This window comes from Phascolarctos cinereus, unplaced genomic scaffold (assembly GCF_003287225.1).
Source record: "Phascolarctos cinereus isolate Bilbo 61053 unplaced genomic scaffold, phaCin_HiC Scaffold_2;HRSCAF=192, whole genome shotgun sequence".
In the NCBI taxonomy this organism is placed as follows: Eukaryota; Metazoa; Chordata; class Mammalia; order Diprotodontia; family Phascolarctidae; genus Phascolarctos; species Phascolarctos cinereus.
In genome coordinates this window covers 72,232,502-72,252,379 of record NW_027555625.1, presented here as the reverse complement: position 1 = coordinate 72,252,379, position 19,878 = coordinate 72,232,502, and positions in this window count along the sequence as shown.

Here is a 19,878-nt window from a genome sequence, read left to right as displayed (position 1 = left end):
CTACACATACTAAAAAAAAAAATACCTAGCTCTAAGTAATTACTTGTTGAATGAAGTAATTAAAGGTACCATGGAAAGAACACTTACTTTGAGGACAACATGGAGTTTCCTGTCTCAGTTCTGACTCATAATTGCAATATGATCCTTTGAAAGTAACTTACTCTAGTTGGGCTAAGCATCCACTTCAGTGATCAAGTTAGTCTATGATTTTCCTGATATAGTTACTCCCTCAACTGGTATATGATATAAATCACTTACAGTTCCTTGTCTACATTTCTTCATAGGTCCTTCTAAGAACACCCATGTTACTTATGAGAGAGCTTCCTTTTAGTGTTTTACATACCAGTACCAATGAAGTACTCTTACGTTTAAACTGCTGTTTCTCTTTCCTTGTGAATGTCAGCCTTTTTTTCTGATTATACATTTTCTTCAAAATATACTTAAAATCAGTGATATCAAACTCAATTAGAGAAAGGCCAGTAAATGGTACATCAGCATCTCTATGGGCTTTAGAATGACTTAGAAAACCACACGTTACCATTATTTGTATTCTGTTCCATGTATTCTCAAATATTTCCCAGTTACATTTTAATCTGATTGGGCCTCTTTTGGAAGCTGTGTTGACTGTGTGTTTGACACCTCTGCCTTAAAGCATTTCTTATATGCTGATCTCAAATACACAAATGGATCTTTGGTAACATTGATATGGATGGTGACTCCAAGCAACCAACCCTAGCATGCATAAACTGTGAAACTCTTGTCTATCCCACGTCCTCGAAGATGTTCTCCACAGGGATACACACAAAACTTTCTTCTGACATTGCAAAGATGTAAAAGGAGCAAGTGGGCCATTTTTTTTCTCTGCTTCTTATCACCTGACCAGCTCTTCTTTTTTCGATAAATTTGGGAGATGGAATCCTGTTTTCTGACTCTTCTTCATAATTCATATTTCATCCTGCTCGCAATCACCATCTACCTCTCCATTGCACTCAAAGTGATTGTTTTAATTCTTCAGAACATAGCCATTGCTTTTTAAGTGCTCTCCCTCTTCTTATTCCCTTCTACTTTTAAGCACATTCAGTCACCCTTACTGGTGACCAAGTGAAAGCTTGAGGGGAGCAGGGGTAGATTTCTTTCATGTATGTCTCATTGCTGGGTTAAATCCCCTAAATAAATGACTTCAGAACCAGAACTCAGTGACTCTACCGAAAAGGGGTAATATTTCTCTTAGATTGTCCTCTTCTGTTTGGCTTCAAAAGTTGAGGACAAATGTCTAAGTTGTCCAGAGGGTGAAATAGAAGGTACCATCCTTGGCAGCCCCACCACACCACCAAGTTGCCAGCTGTGAATATATGTTTTTCCTAAATAACCTGAAGCCTAGGATAGAACCACTTCTTTTTTCTCCTCTTTCTTCTTTCATTTGGTACATACAAAGCCTTGTGAGAACTTGAAAAACACGGGTATCTTGCAAACAATAATTCGTGTAACTTTGAACGACAGGAATCTGTAATGCATGATCTGATACTTTTCTTCTTTACATTCCATTATATGTACGGCAAGAAATGATCTGTTCCACACTCAACTCATATTTGTACATTGTGCACTTTTTTAATTTCCCATTTTTAAACTTTCCCTCTTTTAACATATAGACTAATGCCAATAATAGAACTTTTCCTGTAGAAGCCATGGTGCAGATGATAGACCATTGATAGTGAGAACTGGGGAGTCTACTTCCCCTGTTGATTGTCCAGTGAGGAACCCAATATACAACTGCTGGGCTAGGTGCAGAGCAGAGGTGTAGATGCCCTGAGATCCTGTGAGTGCCAATAGTGGTTGTCTCCAGTAAATTAAAGGAGAATTTAGCATTCCATAGCTCACAGTGATAGGACAATGGTAGAATATTGGTTTTGTTTTCAATGGTGGCACTTTTATTTCCCAAAAAGAGTTTGTTGTCATTAAAGTATCTTTGTGTTTTCCTTAAGAAATTTCAGTTCATGGGGCAGCTAGGTGGCACAGTGGATAGAGCACCGCCCCTGAAGTCAGGAGGACCTGAGTTCAAATCCAGCCTCAGACACTAGCTATGTGACCCTGGGCAAGTCACTTAATCCCAATTGCCTCACAAAAAAAAGAAAAGAAAAAATAAGTTCCTTGAAGGCAGGAGCTGTTTAAGGGGCAGCTAGGTGACACTGTGGATAGAGCACTGGCTCTGAAGTCAGGAGGACCTGAGTTCAAATCTGGCCTCATACGAAACACTTGACACATACTAACTGTATCACCCTAAGTAAGTCACTTAACCCCCAATTGCCTAAGATATATATACACACACATACATACACACCCACATATACATATATACATATGTATAAACATATACATATATGTATATATGTGTACATGTATGTCATATGTATATACATATGTATGCACATGTATGTGTGCATATGTGTGTATATAATACATACACACATGCATGCATACATATACATTTACATATAGACACATATACACATATGTGTGCATATATACATATATACACACATATACATATTTATACATATATACATATGCATATATATGTATGTATGTGTGTGTGTGTGTGTGTGTGTGTGTGTATGTGTGTGTGTGTGTGTGTGTGTGTGTGTGTGTGTATTTACCAGGTATGTGACCCTGGGTAAGTCACTTAACCTCTGCCTCAGTTTCCTCAATGGCAAAATAAGGATCATAATAGCACCCATCTCATAAGGCTGTTGTCAAGATCATATTAAATAATGTTTGTAAAAATCACTTAGCACAGTGCTTGGCAAAGTAGTGTTATATAAATGTTTATTCTCTTGCTCTCCCCTTTCTTGTCAAACCTTGCCTGTTCTTTACCAGTGTGTTAATTGAAAAGGCCCTTGATGTATATTTAGATTATTTTCATACAAAAGGGAATGTAGCTCTATCCTATAGGCTAATAACTGTTGATATTGTAACAAACATACTGTTTTCCATACTAATAAGGTCCATTTTTTTCTTTCTTCCTATCCTAGTTTTAGGTTTGTTGTGAACTGACCCATTAGCAGTCACCCAATTGTGTTGTATCCAGTATGGAACATTTATTTTTGTGTGCCTACCATTCATACTTACTATAACATATCTGCTCTTTCAGTCTTTGTTCTCTTTTGTTACATTTCTACATCTTCATTGCACACATTTGAGCATTTAATGTTAGAGTCCATATTTGATTATATTACTACATGTAGTTTATGGAAGAAAATAAAAGAAAAAAAAACTTTGCTATGAAAGTATTTGTAAAACTTTTCTATTTTTCTTCCTTTTATTGTCGTTTGTACATTTTTATACTTAAATGCCTTCAGGACAAATTTACCATTTCCTCTTTACACATGTTTTACCCTGTACTATCCTTCTAGATTTTACAATATACTGTTTATAATCTACCAAACTACTTCTCGGGAAGATTTTGCAAATGGCTACATTCTCAAACAATAGAAACCTTGGCTATCAGTTCTCTCTGCTTGAAAATAAGACTTAAGTTTACAAATTAAAGGTGAGTTTTAGACTCATTCAATCTTCATGCTTTGGTTATTAATTAATTTTTTTAAACTTCAATATGAAATTATTGCAAATTGTATGTTTCCTTCTATCCATATTCTGTTTTCTTTATCAATCAAATAATAATCCACCAATCACTCGTTTAAAGAGGTCAAAAAAGAGTTGTGCTAATCGTATGCCATCTTTTTTTTATGTGTTTTTATTTATTTTTATCTTTGCTGTAACAAGTCCATTGTATGAATGAGCACAAATAAATGATTCAAGATTGATTCCCACTAGTAACAAGTCATTTCCTGTCTGTTAAAGCAAAACAAATATTCAGGACTATCTATTTATTTTATTGAAGATAATAGGGATAGAGGTTAAACCCCTGATTTCACTGTACAGGAAACTCTCAGATGAGGAAACTGCCCTGGTTTATGCAGGTAACCATGTTCTCTGCTTTTTATTGTTTTATAGGGTAGTCTACAATCCTGAGAAATTAAGTCACAAATCTAGTATGGGTCAGAGGTAAGGCTCAGATCCAGGTCTTCCTGTCTTTCATAAATATTTATCCACAATATAATGGTACTTCTTTCTCAATGAAGATACTTGTGGTATATATGTAGGCATAAAACTACATAGTATTAAATTGGCCCTCTCTCATTCTTCATTCTTATTCATCATTTCCTAGCGTTTATCTTTGTCTTTACTTATTTGTAAGTTTGTGCCGTTTTATTTTGAGGGTGTGAATAGTTTCTTCATAGACCAGTAACTTACTTATCCTCTCTATCACATGATACCTAACTTACAATAATTTTCCTGGTAATCTTTACACATATGCTTACCAAAACCAGAGCAATGTAATATGGCTAAAGCCTCATAAGTGGTGTTACTTATTTTATGTGAACAAAAAGTTAAAAATAAATACATAAACAAGTAAAATAAAATTCTGGCAACTGCATTATTAGCCTCTTCTAGGATAACTTTTGCATCATATCTCGATTTAGCTGCCACACCTAGGTCACCAATGAAAATATATGGCAGCTTACTTGTACCCGTCATAGGTAATTCTATTCCCTTTTTATTCATTTTAATTTTTATTCTGAAGTTCTCGTATTCCAAGTTTAACATCTACATTATATCATTAGATAACTTTTGTAGAAAATGTATTCTTTGCACCAGGAAATAGGTTGATATCATTAAAAATCTGATACTTTCTGAGAGGCAATATGGACTATTGTCTTCACCCTTTTTTATATGCCATACCCAAGTTATTATACATCTCCAATGCTGGTCCAACTGAGATGATCATTATTATCTAAAACTTGACCTAGAACAAATTAGTTATAAGACAGATTGAAGAAAGACCAAGTTGTTGGAAAGGAGTGCTAGCCCAGCCAGTCAGTCAACAAGTATTAATTAAACACCATGTGTCAGGCACAAAGCTAGTGCTGAAGATCTAAACAAAAGGGGGAAAAAGTGGTCCCTCCTCTCAAGGATATCACATTCTAATTGGAGACATACAACATGCAAATAATTATGAAAACAAGATTTATGCAATGCAAATGGGAGGTAAAGATAGCCAAACGGGAGAAAACATATTTGAGAGTGTTGTGTGCAAGAAACGACAAGGACAGTATCCTTGAATATTAGGATACATGGAGCCATCCAAAGTATGGTCAGTGGGGAAACACATTTTTCATTAGTCCAGCAGAGAACAGTTGCGGTAGAAGTCAGTGGTCTCTAATGACAAGACAAAGAAAGGGAGAGTTGAATTATTAAATCCTCTAAAGGATTGTCACTTGACTAGTGTAACTGAATAGAGCAGTGGTGCCTATATCTATCAGTGTGGCTTTCTAGAGTCTCCTCTCCCTACTTTTTTCCAAGGAAGACTTTATTCCTGCCAGCAGGAAGTTTGGTCCAGAGGCTACTCTACCCTCTTCAGAGAGTAGGGCTACAAGTATATTTTTCTACTCCCTTAAATATTGCTTGTCTCGAGGATGTGACTGAGTTCAATTTAACTTCTGATCACCTTGTCATTTCTTTGGGGAAGAGGGACATTTACCACCAAATATGAATTCTATAATGAGCACACAGAAAATAGTAAAGAAAACCATTTGACCCAAATCATCATATTGAAACAGAAATCAGAGAATGTGTGTGTGTGTGTGTGTGTGTGTGTGTATATATATATATATATGTATGTGTGTGTATATATATGTGTGTGTGTGTGTGTGTGTACACATATTAAACATATACATATAGGTATATATACATACATTACACATATATACATGTATGCGTGATGTGTGTGTGTGTATGAAAATGTATGCCAGACAATATAGAACGAAGCAGCTTTCCTATTAGAAGTGAGGTACCTCAGCTGAACCAAGAGAGAGATCTAGATCATTTGTGATATTGTGACTGGATGCTTGCCATATCCAAGCAATCTAATTATTTTATTGAAGATAATAGGGATAAGGGCTAGACACCTGATTTCATTGGTATAGGGAACTCCCAGTTGAAGAAACTGCTCTGGTTTATGCCAGTCAGCACCTTCTCTACATTTAATTGTCTTATAGACTTGCATAGAATACTGAGAAATTAAGGGACTTAACCAGTTTCACAAAGATAGTTTGTGGGATTTGAACCTATCTTTAAGGTCAGCTCTAGATCACACCCAAGGGGAAATTCCCCTAAGTCTCTAGTGGGATAGAAACGATGGGGACTGCCAGCTCCTCTAATGTCTACCCAGAGTCTATTCGTTCAGCAAGCTAAAGTAGGATTGCCTTCTTCCATCTTTCTTCTGAAGTTGGAAGCCAGAAGCACCTGAAGAAACTTAACACTTGAAGACTCCAGCTTGAGGATTCCCACACAGTGACTGCTCTGAAGAGTCCCAAAGGGGGATTGGCAAAGGCTGGAGCTCTCTTACCACTCACCAACTCATCTCCTCATGCTCTTCTCATGTAGGGCAGAGCATTATTTCTTCCTCCTATAACCAGAGAATCCCATATCAATGGGTCTTGGGACAGGCATTATAGTAGCATATATTAAGTGCCTATTATGTGTCAAGTTTTGTACTAAGCTTTGGGGAGATAGGAAAGGCAAAATACAAAAATGAAAACAAAACAGAACAAAACGCATACATACATAGAAATAGTCCCTGACCTCCAGGAGTTCACAATCTAATGTAAGAGCAATTTTGAGGAATTCATTCTAAGGATGTATGGAAGAAGCCCCGCACCACCCCCAAATGGAACCTTGGGTTATGTTAAGTGCAAAATCTTAGAATTAGCAGACTAATATGCATAAAATGGACACAGTGGCATCTACACTTGCTCCTTCACAGAGTTGTTGTGAGGAGATGACTAGTAAGTATAAAATGATAATAAGATACCATGGTATAGTGAAGAGAGGACTGTATCTGTAGCCAAGTACCAGAGTTCCAGCTTCAACTTTGCTCCTAGCTGCCTGCTACCCTCAGGCAAGTGACTGGTCCTCAATTACTCATCTAAAAATCGAAGTGGTTGAATTCCATGTTCTCTAAAAATCCATTCTGCTCTAAATTTGGTATATGTGTGATTTATTATTGTGATTCAAAGCATCTGACCAGACTGGGAAATATGTAAGGCAAGAGAAAAAGACATTGTGACATATGTTTTCTGTTACAAAGGAAACTATGTAAATACCCCCCTAGTGAGGCAAAGTATTCACCTTCTGCATTCAATATATGGTGAATTAATTCTGCAAACTGTGAATGATTTAACACCTCTCAGAGAACAGATTCACAGAATATGGCTTAAGGCCTGGGAAAGAGTTACATGCTGCCCTCAGTGCATTTTTATACAAAGTTCCTCAGTGTCTGACTATTTATCATACTTGTTTACTTTATGGTAACGATGACAAACATAGAGTCTGTGAAATACATCTTTGGAGTTTTCAACAGGTTTCTAAAATCGTTGAACTGTGTTTTATTTTGAAATTGTATGCTTGCTCATTAAACTATATTATGGCCATACAATGCCCCAATCCATCAATCACACAATCAGCAAAAACACTCAGAATTTAAAGTATCACCTAATTCATTTTTTGATTAATTTCACCAATTGCTTCACTGAACTGACCAGTTTGTTAATTCAGCCAAAGAAATTAATACAGAAGTACTCTGTAGACATAGCCTGAGAAATAGTGTGGTGTAGTGATCGAATGAGATTATACACATGTGACTATATATGTGATGGGATAAGGGACCAAGCTGAGACCTTTGTCCCTTGCCCTAAAAAGAATCCGGCTCCCATTTGTATACAAGCCCCAGAAACCTTTAAACCCTAACAGTTCCTTATCAACTCCCCTTATCTCCCTTTGAAAGCCCTAGTCCCACCTTTTGATCTTATGCAGAGGCCTTTCAAGCTTCTTCCTTCCAGTAACTCTCATTATCTATTCCCATTGTCTATTCAATCTCTCAGACCTTCCAATGGGAATTCTCACCTAGAACCTTTTCCAAGCCCCCTCCTCTGGCCACCCAAAGTTACTTTAGTGTATATAAGATCCACCCTGGCCCCCATTCAAACACTGAGACTTTCTCATGCCCAAAAGGCTAAGACTTTCTCATGCCTACTCATCCCTATGGGCGTTACTAATGTTCAGATTCCTTAAGAGTCTGGCCTGTATGGTTTATCTCTAATAAACTTTTTCTCTGACTGAAAGAAGATTTGGGTTGAATTCATTCAGGCAGGGCCCACATCGCAATCTTGGGGATCCCAGCAACCCTAAACCTCTAGACCTCATCATATGTACACACGCATATATTTATAAAGCATACACGCATACATATGTGCATAAATGTATTGTATGCACATACATGTATATATGCATATATGTGTATAATTTACACACATATACATGCATATGCATTATTTAGTTGTTCAGTCAGGGCTGTCTCTTCATGATCCCATAGACCAAATCATCCATGGAGTTTTCTTAGCAAAGATACTGGAGGGGTTTGCATTTTCTTCTCTGGTGGATTAAGGCAACAGAGGTTAAGTGATGTGCCTAGAGTCATACAGCTAATAAGTTTCTGAGGCCAGGTTTAAATTCAGGTTTTCCTGACTCCAGGCCCAGCACTATATTTACTGAGTCATCTAGCTTTCCCTAGCCACATATATGCATTTATACATATATATAGATATAGAAATAGACATACATATTTACATAGACATAGACACATACATATGTGTATATACGTGCATATATCTTTATAAATGCTAGGTAGTTATGAGAAGAAAGAGCATTTAAATTAGAATCAAGTGGATTGAGTTCTAATTAGTGGTATGCTAGAGCCAGCTAAACGCACTAGAGAGAGCCGATTGTTAAATTTTCTGTGTGAACATTCAAAGCTTTCCAGACTCTAAGAATCAAGGACTGATTGTTTTGTTGATTGTCCAGACTTAATGATGGAAAAACAAAATAGCAATGTAGATTAAACAACAAAAAACTGCTTTGTGGGTCCTTTTTTTTTTTTTGCAAACCTGGTTGTTAGAAATTTATTAACAGAATGATCGGGTGCTTTGGTGCCTGTGCGCAGACCCAAATTACAAGACCATATTTCTCCCTAGCCTCAGAAAAACTATCCCAGGCAGTTTCTCCCCAGCCCAAGGACACTATGCTTAGCAATTATTCGTAAGTGGGCCTCAGTGAATTACTGATCTCTCTTCCTGGTACAGCAACAAACCACCTTTGTAGGAATTATTAGTTTGAACTGGCTTTGTACTAGCTCATAAAAATATTTGGTACCCCCTGGACTATCTATACCAACTCCCTACCTCATCCTGGACTCCTCATTATGTGTATCCTACACTTAAGCTATATGTACATCTATATTGTCCAACAAGATATTGATTAGTGGCAGATTGACAATTCTCAGTTGGCCCTGACCACTATTTAACTTAGTGATGTAGCAGACCTAAAAATCACATCTTTCTGGTCGTCCCCACCCACCTACCCGTGGGCTTTTCCTGGTGAACTCAGGGTGAAATGCCTGCTCAGTAGATATACAAATTGTATGTTCCTTTAAGAATTGACCACTCCTTAACCCCTCACTTATCCCACCCTGAATCACCTAGTTAACATAAGTGGTACATGTTTTACTATAGTTTTTCCTATATAAACTTTAACTATAACCCTCTAAGGTCTCAGGTTCCTTAAGAACTGAATAGTGTAAAAATAAACCTTTGCCACCTTGACTTAAAGATTGCTTGAATCTGTGAATTCTTTCCAAACAACCTTGTCCTGCACACCGGTCCTTGAAGGGTCCCTAAACCCCTCAAAACTGCATCAAGACCACTGGTTCCAGTGCTGACTGAGACTCAGTTATGTCAGCCCTGGGCAAATTTGAGACTTAGCCTTTTCTTCTGTAGATTGAGGTGGTTAAATGACTGATCTCTAAGTTCCTTTTCATCTCTAATTACTATGATCCTAAGAACTCCTTTATAGGATCAGGCTCTCATAAGGACATGCTACAGTTTGTGTGTGTGTTTGTATGTATTACCTGGGAGCCAAAGGCAAACAAAGGAATGTGAGTGTATTGTTAGAGATTGTTAATTTGCATTTGAAAACCAATGATGAGAGTTTTGAGCTCCTGTAATTTGGGGCTAAACTCTTTTAACTTCTCCATCACCACAGAACAAATAAGCCTTTGTATTCTTACCTCATCCTTACCCTCTACTCTGGGAACCCTCTGAATGGAGGGTGAATCAAAGAGTTCCTCTCACGACCTTCATTTAAAGGCAGCCCCCAGCCCAGCCATCTCTTAATTGTCCAGCTGACTATACAATTTTGGACTTCTTCAAACGCAGAGAGAGGTAGCTTCCCTTCCCCTCTATCCCTTCATCTTCCTTTTGTGTATTGTTTTCCCCCATTATGGTATAATATCCTTAACTTCAAGGAATGTCTCTTTTTCTTATTTGCTTAGGAATACACAGAGCTTAGGCCTGTGTATAACATGGGACTTTGCATGCATTTCTCCTTTATGCTATGACTTATATTATCTTATGTACTTTCAGATTAAAGACTTGATGGAAGAGAATATACTTTTTTGTTGTTGATGTTCACTTGTTCATTTCTTCTCTATCTTTCCAGTGTTCAGCTTGTGGTCTGATACCTAGTTAGGTGCCTGATAAGTGTTTGTTGATTTAAAATTCATTGAGATCTCCTGATCAAGTTGATTCAATAGCTAGATTGCCTAGATATTTCAATACATGTAAGAATATAGTCTATGCATATGAATGATTCATATTTCTATGACATTTTAAGTTTTATAAAGTATTTTTAATCAGAATAATTGAATGAGAGAGATGGCATGGTCCCTAGAATACTGGACTTGGAATCAGGAAGTTCTGAATTGGAATCCAAGCTGTATGACTTCAGCTAATCATATAAGCTCTCTCCACCTCACTTCATCTATCAAATGGATATATATATATACATATATATATATATGTGTGTGTGTGTTGTGTATATATATATTATATATGTATGTATATGTGTGTGCATGTATACATACACATATGTAAAGATATGCATATATATACACATATATACACATGTAATTGTATACTTGTGTGTATATATGTATAGATATATTTGTTTTATATACTACATTTGTCATTTTATTCAGTCAAAACAATGATTCTTACTGCACAATATTATGTTTGGTCTGTGATATATGTTAAGTCTGTGGTGAATGCTGTGAGAAAAGAGAGTCAGAGTTTGATGATGCAAGAGCCAGTGTTAGTTTTGTGGGCCAAACAAAGAATCAGAAAACTTTAGATGTATAAAACCTTAGAGATTTAGTCCAACTCACCTCTCTGATAGAAAGCTGGGTCATAGAAGTTAAATGACTTGTGCAAGACCCTACAGTTAGTAAGTGTGACAACTCTGACATACTAAGATATTCACAGACCAATATGGTCTTGTTCATTTTGTTTACCCTCTAAATTTCACTCCCACTTTTAATAGATGTTAAAGTGTACTTTCAGGGCTGCCATCATCCAGCCTAGTTATAAAAATGGTCATTGACTAATAACAGGTAACAGATTTCTATTTTCATCTACCCTTTCTATAATGAAGTGGATCCAATTGGGTTATGCATTTCTGGTAGCTGAAGCCAGCAGAGATTTTGTCATAAATGCCAGTTGTGTGATAGATTTTATATGCATAATGAGTCCCCATACATCCACCCTATTGCTTATGGAAACTTCTTGTTCAAGTTAATCAGGAATTAAGCTATGCATTCATTGGGGGTTCAGCTTATATAACCTCCACACCTGCACTGTTCATTTCTTCTTTACTTCCTGCCATCATCTTGTGGCACAAAACTGTTGCATCTAATTCAATCAATAGATGACAGAAATTAGATTCACTCTAGAAAGAGTCTTGGAGTAGGATACCATGGTGTAGTATAAAGTATGGTGGATTTATAAGCAGATGACTTTGGTTCATATCCCATCTCAACTAGCTATTATACCTGAGACATATCATAAGCAAGATATAACCTCTCTAAATCTGAGTCTTCTCCTCTGTAAAATACTATACTATCTATATCACAGAGTTATGAAGAAAGTAGTTTATACATCTTAAAATGCTATATGAATGTCATTTATTCAGTTCAAACTCCAAATTGTAATAGATGATAAAACTCATCAACAGACTTTTAGGTTAAGAGACATTTAGGAGCTTGTCCATATTCTCCAAAATAATAAATTACAGAGCTGGATTGGAACACAAGATCATAACTCTAAATGCAATGTGTGTATGTGAATGACTCTCTGAGTTTCCTGCTGTGCTACTGTACATGATAATCACCTTTACAATATCCCTTAAAAATAGACATCCAGCCTCTTCTGACAGATTTCTACTGGGTACTTCTGGGAGGTGGAGTAAAGATGGAAAAAGAGATATAAAACTCCACCGATGAAAATAAATTCTTAAAAAACATAATTGTCCAATTGGGAAAAAGAGGTGCAAAAGCTTGACGAAGAAAATAATTTCTTAAAAATTATAATTGTACAAGTGGAAGTTATTAACTCCATGAGGCATCAAGAAACAGAACAAACAAAAAAAGTCAAAAGAATGAAAAAAAAAAAGAATATGTGAAATATTTAATCAGGAAAAAAATACCCAGGGGGAAAAAAAGATCAAGGAGAGATGATCTAAGATTTATAGGACTACTTGAAAGTCATGACCAGAGAAAAAGACATCATATTTCAGTAAATTATGAAGGAAAACTGTCCCAGTACCCTACAAAGAAAGTGTAAAATAGAAATTAAAAGAATTTGTTACCACCTAAAAGAAATCCTCAGATGAAAACTCCCAGGAATATTATAGCCAAATTAAAGATCTCTCAGGTCAAAGATAACAGAACACAAGCCAACAGAAAGGAACAATTCAAATATCATGAACCCACAGTAAGGATTACAAAAGACTTAGCAGCTACCATGTTAAAGGAGTAGAGGGCTAAATATGATGTTCTGGAAGTCAAAAGAGCTATGATTACAACCAAGAATTAACTACTTTGAAAAATTAAGTATAATCTTTCAGGAAAAAAAAATAGATATTTAATGAAATAAAGGGCTTTCAAGCATTCCTGATGAAAAGACAAGAACAGAATAGAAAATTTGACTTTCAAAGAAATACAAGACTCAAGAGAATCACAAAAAGGTAAAAATGAGAGAGAAATCAGAAGGAAATCAATAAGGTTAAATTTGCATTTCTATATGGGAAGAAGAAATGTCTATACAGGAAGAAGATACATTTAGTTTCAAGAATTTTATCAATATTGAGGCAATTTGAAGTATTCTTTATTGATAGAGGGTGCAGAACTGTTATGTTGGGAGAAAGGAGAAAAGAGAATAAGAATGAGGAAAAATTATCTCACATAAAAAAGGCATACAAAGAAGGGTTTTTACAGTGGAAGGGGAAAAGGTGGGGGGTGGGCAATATTTGAACTTTACTATCATTGGAATTGAGTATAGAAATCTATTTTACCCAATAAGAAGTAGGAGGTGAAAGGATAAGGAAAACAATATATAAAATACTGGTAATGATATTATAGCAATATGTTAGAAAGATCATACCCTATAATCACTAGAAAGCACAGGAATCAATGGAATCTTTCTTAAAATGATATGTAGAATTTATCTAAAACCAAGAGGAAACATTATCTCTGAGAGGAATAAACTTGACGTCTTCCCAATAAGTGAAGCCAGGATGTCCATTATCACTACTATTATTCAATATTGTGTTAGAAATGCTAGTTATAGAAATAAGAGAGGGAAAATAAATTGGAAAAATAAAAATACACAATGAGGAAGCAAAATTGTCACTCATTGCAGATGATATGATGATATACTTAGACAACCCTAGAGAATCAACTTAAAAATTAGTTGAAAATACAACTTCAGCAAAGCTTCAAGATATAAAATAAATCCACATAGATCATCAACATTTTTATATATTACCAACAAAACCTAGCAGGAAGAGACAGAAATTTCATTTAAAATAATTGTACATGGTATAAGATACTTGGGATTCTACTTGCCAAGACAAACCCAGGGACTATATGAACACAATTATAAAACACTTTTCACATAAATAAAGACAGATCTAAATAGTTGCAGAAATATTAGTTGCTCATGAGTAGGCCAAACTAACAGTATAAAGCTAACAATTTTACCTAAATTAATTTACTTATTCAGTAAATACCAAACATACCAGCCATACCAAACAAAACACCAAATAATTATTTTGTAGAGCTTGGGAAAAAAAAGTCATTACAACATTCATCTGGAAGAGCAAAAGGTCAAGAATATCAAGAGAATAATTGAAATAAAAAATCTGAAGGAAAGCTGCCTTGCAGTATCAGATTTCAAACTATATTACAAAGTGGTAATCACCAAAACAATAGATACTACCTAAAAAATAGAGTGGTAGATCAGTGGAATAGATTAGGTATACAATACACAACAGCAAATGCCCATAGTAATCCAATGTTTGATAAACCTGAAGATGCAAGATTTGGTTGTAGGAACTCACTATTTCATAAAAATTTCTGGGAAACTTGAAAGTTTGGAATAAACAAGGCATAGACTAACATCTCACAGCGTTTACTGAGATAAGGTCAAAATGGATATACTATTTAGACATAAAGGATGATATCATATGTAAATCAGAGGAGCATAGAAAAATACACCTGTCAGATCTATGGAAAAGGGCCTTTTTTTTGGTAGTCTTAGAGATTTATTTCCCCATCTTGCCCCTACCCCTACCTCAAGATGGCATGCATTCGGAATACCTCTTCCTGTAATCTGCCCACCCTTCTATCTCTACCCTTCTCTTACCCCCTTCCCCTTCTATTTTCCTATAGGGTAGGATAGATTTCTATACACCATTTCCTTTATTTCTTATTTCCCAGTTGCATGTGAAAACAATTTTTTTTAACATGTGTTTTTTAAAACTTTGGGTTCCAAATTTTCTCACTTCCTCCCTCCTCACCCACCCTCATTGAAAAGACAAGCAACTTGATACATGTTATACATGCGTAGTTATGCAAAACACTTCCATAGTAGTCATGTTGTGAAAAACTAACTGTATTTCCCTTAATCCTGTCCCACCCCCCATTTATTCTATTCTCTCTTTTGACCCTATCCCTCCACAGATGTCTTTGCTTTTGATTACCCCTTCCCCCAGTCTGTCTTCCCCTCTATCATCTCCCTGCTTTCCTGTCCCCTTCCCCCACTTTTTTCTGTAGGGTAGGATATATTTCCATACCCAATTGATTGTGTATGTTGTTCCCTCCTTAAGCCAAACCCTATGAGAGTAAGATTCACTCATTCTCTCTCACCTTCCCCCACTTCCCCTCCACTGTAAAAGCCTGGAAAAGTTACTTATAACCAAACAAGAGACAGAGAAGATCACTGAAAGTCAAGTGAATCATTTTAACTCCATGAAAGTAATTTTTTTTTTCACAAACTAATCCAAGGCAACCTAAATCAGAAGAACAGGGAAAAAGGAGAAAAAAAAATTCCAATAAGTTTCTCTTATAAAGGCTTCTGAGCCAAATTTATAAAAAAAAAAATGAGCCATTCCCAAATTTATAAATGTTTAAAGTTTACAAGTAGGCAGTTTTAAGAAGAAGAAATCAAAGCTTTCAATAGTCACATAAAAAAAAAAGATGTTTTCAATCACCATTTATTAGAGAAACTCTGAGATGCCACCTCTTACCTATCAAATTGGCTAACATGACAGAAATGAAAAATGACAAATGCTGGACGGCATGTGGAAAAATGGAATGCTAATGTATTGCTAGTAGAGTGGTGAACTAATCCAACCATTCTGGAGAACATTTTGGAACTACAGTCAAATAACTATAAAACTATGCATATCCTTTAACCTAGCACTACTAGGTCTGTATCCCAGAAAGATCTAAGAAAAGGGAAGAAAGACCTATGTGCTTAAAAGTATTTATAGCAGCTACTTTTGTGATATTAAAGAATTGGAAATTGAGGGAATACCTATCAATTAGGAAATGGCTGAACAACTGTGGTAAATGATTATGATGGAATACTATTGTGTAAGGAATGACAGAGAGTCACTTTAGAATTCCCGGGGAAGATTTGTATGAGTTCATGCAAAGTGAAATTAAGAGAACATTGTACACAATAATAGCAATATTATAACACTAATCAATGGTGAAATGCTTTGCTACTCTGATCATTACAATGATCTTAACAATTCCAGAGGACTTATAAAAAAAATGCTTTCCATCCCCAGAGAACTGCTGAACTCTGAAAGTTGATTAAAGCATACTATTTTTTGAATGGTTGCTTTTATAATATGGTTAGTATGGGAATGTTTTGCACGATTTCACATATGTGATCAATGTATTTCTCGCCTTCTCGAAGGATAGGACAGAGGCAGAAGAGAGAGAGAGAATTTGAAACTCAAAATTTTAGAAAATGAATGTTAAAAATATTTACATGTAATTGAAAATACACACATATATATGTGTGTGTATGTGTATATATACCTATGTGTGTGTGTGTATGTGTGTATACACACGTATAAAATTTCCTTTGATAGGGAGCTCACAGTGCACATTTGGAAAAGTGTAATCATTGGATAGTTTTTCCTTACAATCCGAATGTGCCTGCCTGTAACTTCAGTCAGGTGGGGTGATGAGATCCCTATTGTACATAACAATTATCATCTTTATTCAGCTTATTGTCAGATCTATTCATATAGTTGTTTCCATGTTTTATACCTCATTAGCTTGTCAGATACTTTTAGGGTAGGATTGATTTTTATTTTCCTTTATTTGTATCCCCAGGGCTTAGTAATCTATATCTGGCACATAGTAGGAGCTTAATAAGTTATTAACTGACAAATGGAGGTAATGATGATGTGCTGATGAACTTGGGCTCAAAAGACCTGGCAAAAAAAGTCATCTCCCTCACTTACTGCCTGTGCCCACTTGAACGAGTCACTGAACTTTTACAGGTCTCCATTTCTGTATTCATCAAGTGAGGGGGTTAGATTAGACCAGGGGCCCTTAAGATTCTCTGTCATGGATCCTTTAGTTAGCATGGCAAACCCTATGGACCCCCCATCAGAAGCATATTTTCAGTGCGTAACATCAAGTACACAGGATGAAAAAGGAAACCAATTATATAGTCATACAGTTATAAAAAATATTAGAAAAACAAATTCACGGACCCCAGGTTAAGCACAAGAAGCCTAGAAGAATCTAAAGTTTCATTACAGTTTTAAATCCTATCATTTTATGAAAAATCATGAGTCCCTTATTCCTTAATCCCATACTCATATGAAATAATTTACAGTCACAGCAACATTCTAGCTTTCCTATTTTTGGATGATACAAAGGGAAGAGATGTTTACTATAAGGAGAAGGAGGAGGCGGAGAGCAAGGGAGGAGGAAGATATTCCCAAATATTACACTACGATAAACAAAGCTGGGATGGTATGCATCCCTCTACTCCATTATATGGGAGAAAATGTCTGCTTTGTTCTTGTATGTATACCAAGAGTTGCTCTATTCTTTCACTCTGTTGGCTCCTGGGAACCTCTTTTCTTTCTGTGGCTTTCTTGTCTTTGATGATATTAGTCAGTAGAATTGCTTACTGAATGTATGGGGGGAGAAAGGAATCTTAGGGTTTCAGCTAAGGCAGTGTCATCCCAGATGTGGAAATTCTCTACTGAATTTCCTGAATCACATTTATTTCCATTATTTATTCTGTTTACTGACTGTATAGTTCCCCCTTGCCAGTGTCCAGGGGCTAACAGAAGAGACACTAAGAGCCTTGGAAGACTCCTGGGGGCCTGACTCACTAAAGCAGTGAAATAACTCTCATAGAGAAAGTAGGGTTTGTACACAGTATGTTAGGTACCAGAGTTCATTTCTTATTGGAAATATACCAAAAAGAGATTTTTTTTTAATCTTTGCAATGCTCAAATAATTTACTACAAATAGGAATTGAGTTATGTTGACAGAGATTGCAATTGTATTATTGCTATTATTGTATGATCTTGACTTAACGGTAAAAAACCTAAGAAGGACCATTTCTCTAAATTAAGGAGGTTGCTTCCGACCCCGAATACTTAAGGAAAGCAAAAGCATAAAGCATTTATTTATCCAGGGAGTAAAGAGTAGTCCATCCTTTTGTTTCTTGCACATTTTTAGGATTTTAGCATAATTCATGGAAAACAGTTAAATTACAAATTACTTTGAAAGAACAAATATTCTGGAGAAAACTACAACTTAAGCATGCTTACAACATTATTATAGGAATATGCTGCATATGTATTCCAAAAAATGAATATTCTAAAATGGGAGTGGGGAACCTATTCAGCCAAAGGGCCTCACTTGAGGACCTAAAAGGCCACACGTGGCCTCAAGGCCTCAGGTTCCCCATCCCCGTATCTAAGACTTAAATCACAGAAGAAGAATCAAACAGGACCACAGGCTAGAAAGCAGAAAAGAGAGGAGAGGGAGAAACTTTTGACCAATATCAATAGTTTTGGGTACAGTTGAATTTTTTCCATAGTTTTATTTCTCAGAATTCCAACTTTCTACAATCCTTACATGCAAAGCTTCAGCGAATATTAGATCTAGAAAGAATGCTAGAAATGCAATACAACATCATCATCATCATCATCATCATCAACAACAATAATAATAATAACGATTCCTCGATTTCAGAACCCAGGGACATAATTTCAAATTCTGGCTGCACTATTTTATATTCGTATGACCTGAACCACCTTCCTTTCTTATATCACCTATTAAAATCTTTCTTTTTCTTCACATTCCAGTTTAGGTATATCTTTTTTTCCAAGAAATCTTCCTTTATCTCTCCCAGAAGTATTAACAACTATCTAGGAGCAGGAGGAGGGAGGGAGGACACACTTTTAACTTCAACTGATATTATTAATATTTTGTCTATCACTCTCTTAAGTCTATATAATCTAAAGGCAATAAATACAGGCCCGATTTGTAGCTCACTGATTTCTGAGGTGTAAATGCTTACACTAAACATTTAATAATTTGCTATCCTGAATGTATTAGAGCTGGCTACATACACTTCCAAGGCCCTTTATCATAATTATTATTATTATTATTATTATTATTATTATTATTATTATTATTATTATTATTTTATTATTTTTATTTTTATTTTTAGGCAATTGGGGTTAAGTGACTTGCCTACATTCACACAGCTAGTGTTGAGTGTTTGATCTGAGGCCAGATTTGAACTTAGGTCCTCCTGACTTCAAGGCCTGTGCTCTACCTACTGTGCCACCTAGCGGCTCCGACCCTTTTCTCCCTTCCCCAGAAAGAAAATTATTTCTTCTTTCTTAAGTTACTGTTCTTATTTATCCCATAACTTTCTGCCATGCTTAAGACTTCTTGTGTCTTGGATTTGAATCCTATTTATAGTACATTCTATTAGGGTCTATACTGTACCTAATTTCCCCCCTGTACTTAGCATAATACTTTGTGTATTGTAAACATTTCTTCTGGAATTTAACTGAATTAAACTTAGTTTAATTATAATTTTTAATTATAATTACTCCACAGAAACTTGTTTATTCCATAGTTCATTTTAAAATGGTCTTTGAAGACCTGTAAGGATATTCATTCTGAGCTGCCAGGCAGTAAATGCCAGTTAGGTTGCACAGTGCCTGAAGTCAGGAAGACCTGAATTCAGCCTCAGACACTTACTAGCTGTTTGACTCCAGGCAAGCCACTTAAGACTCAGTGTCTTTACC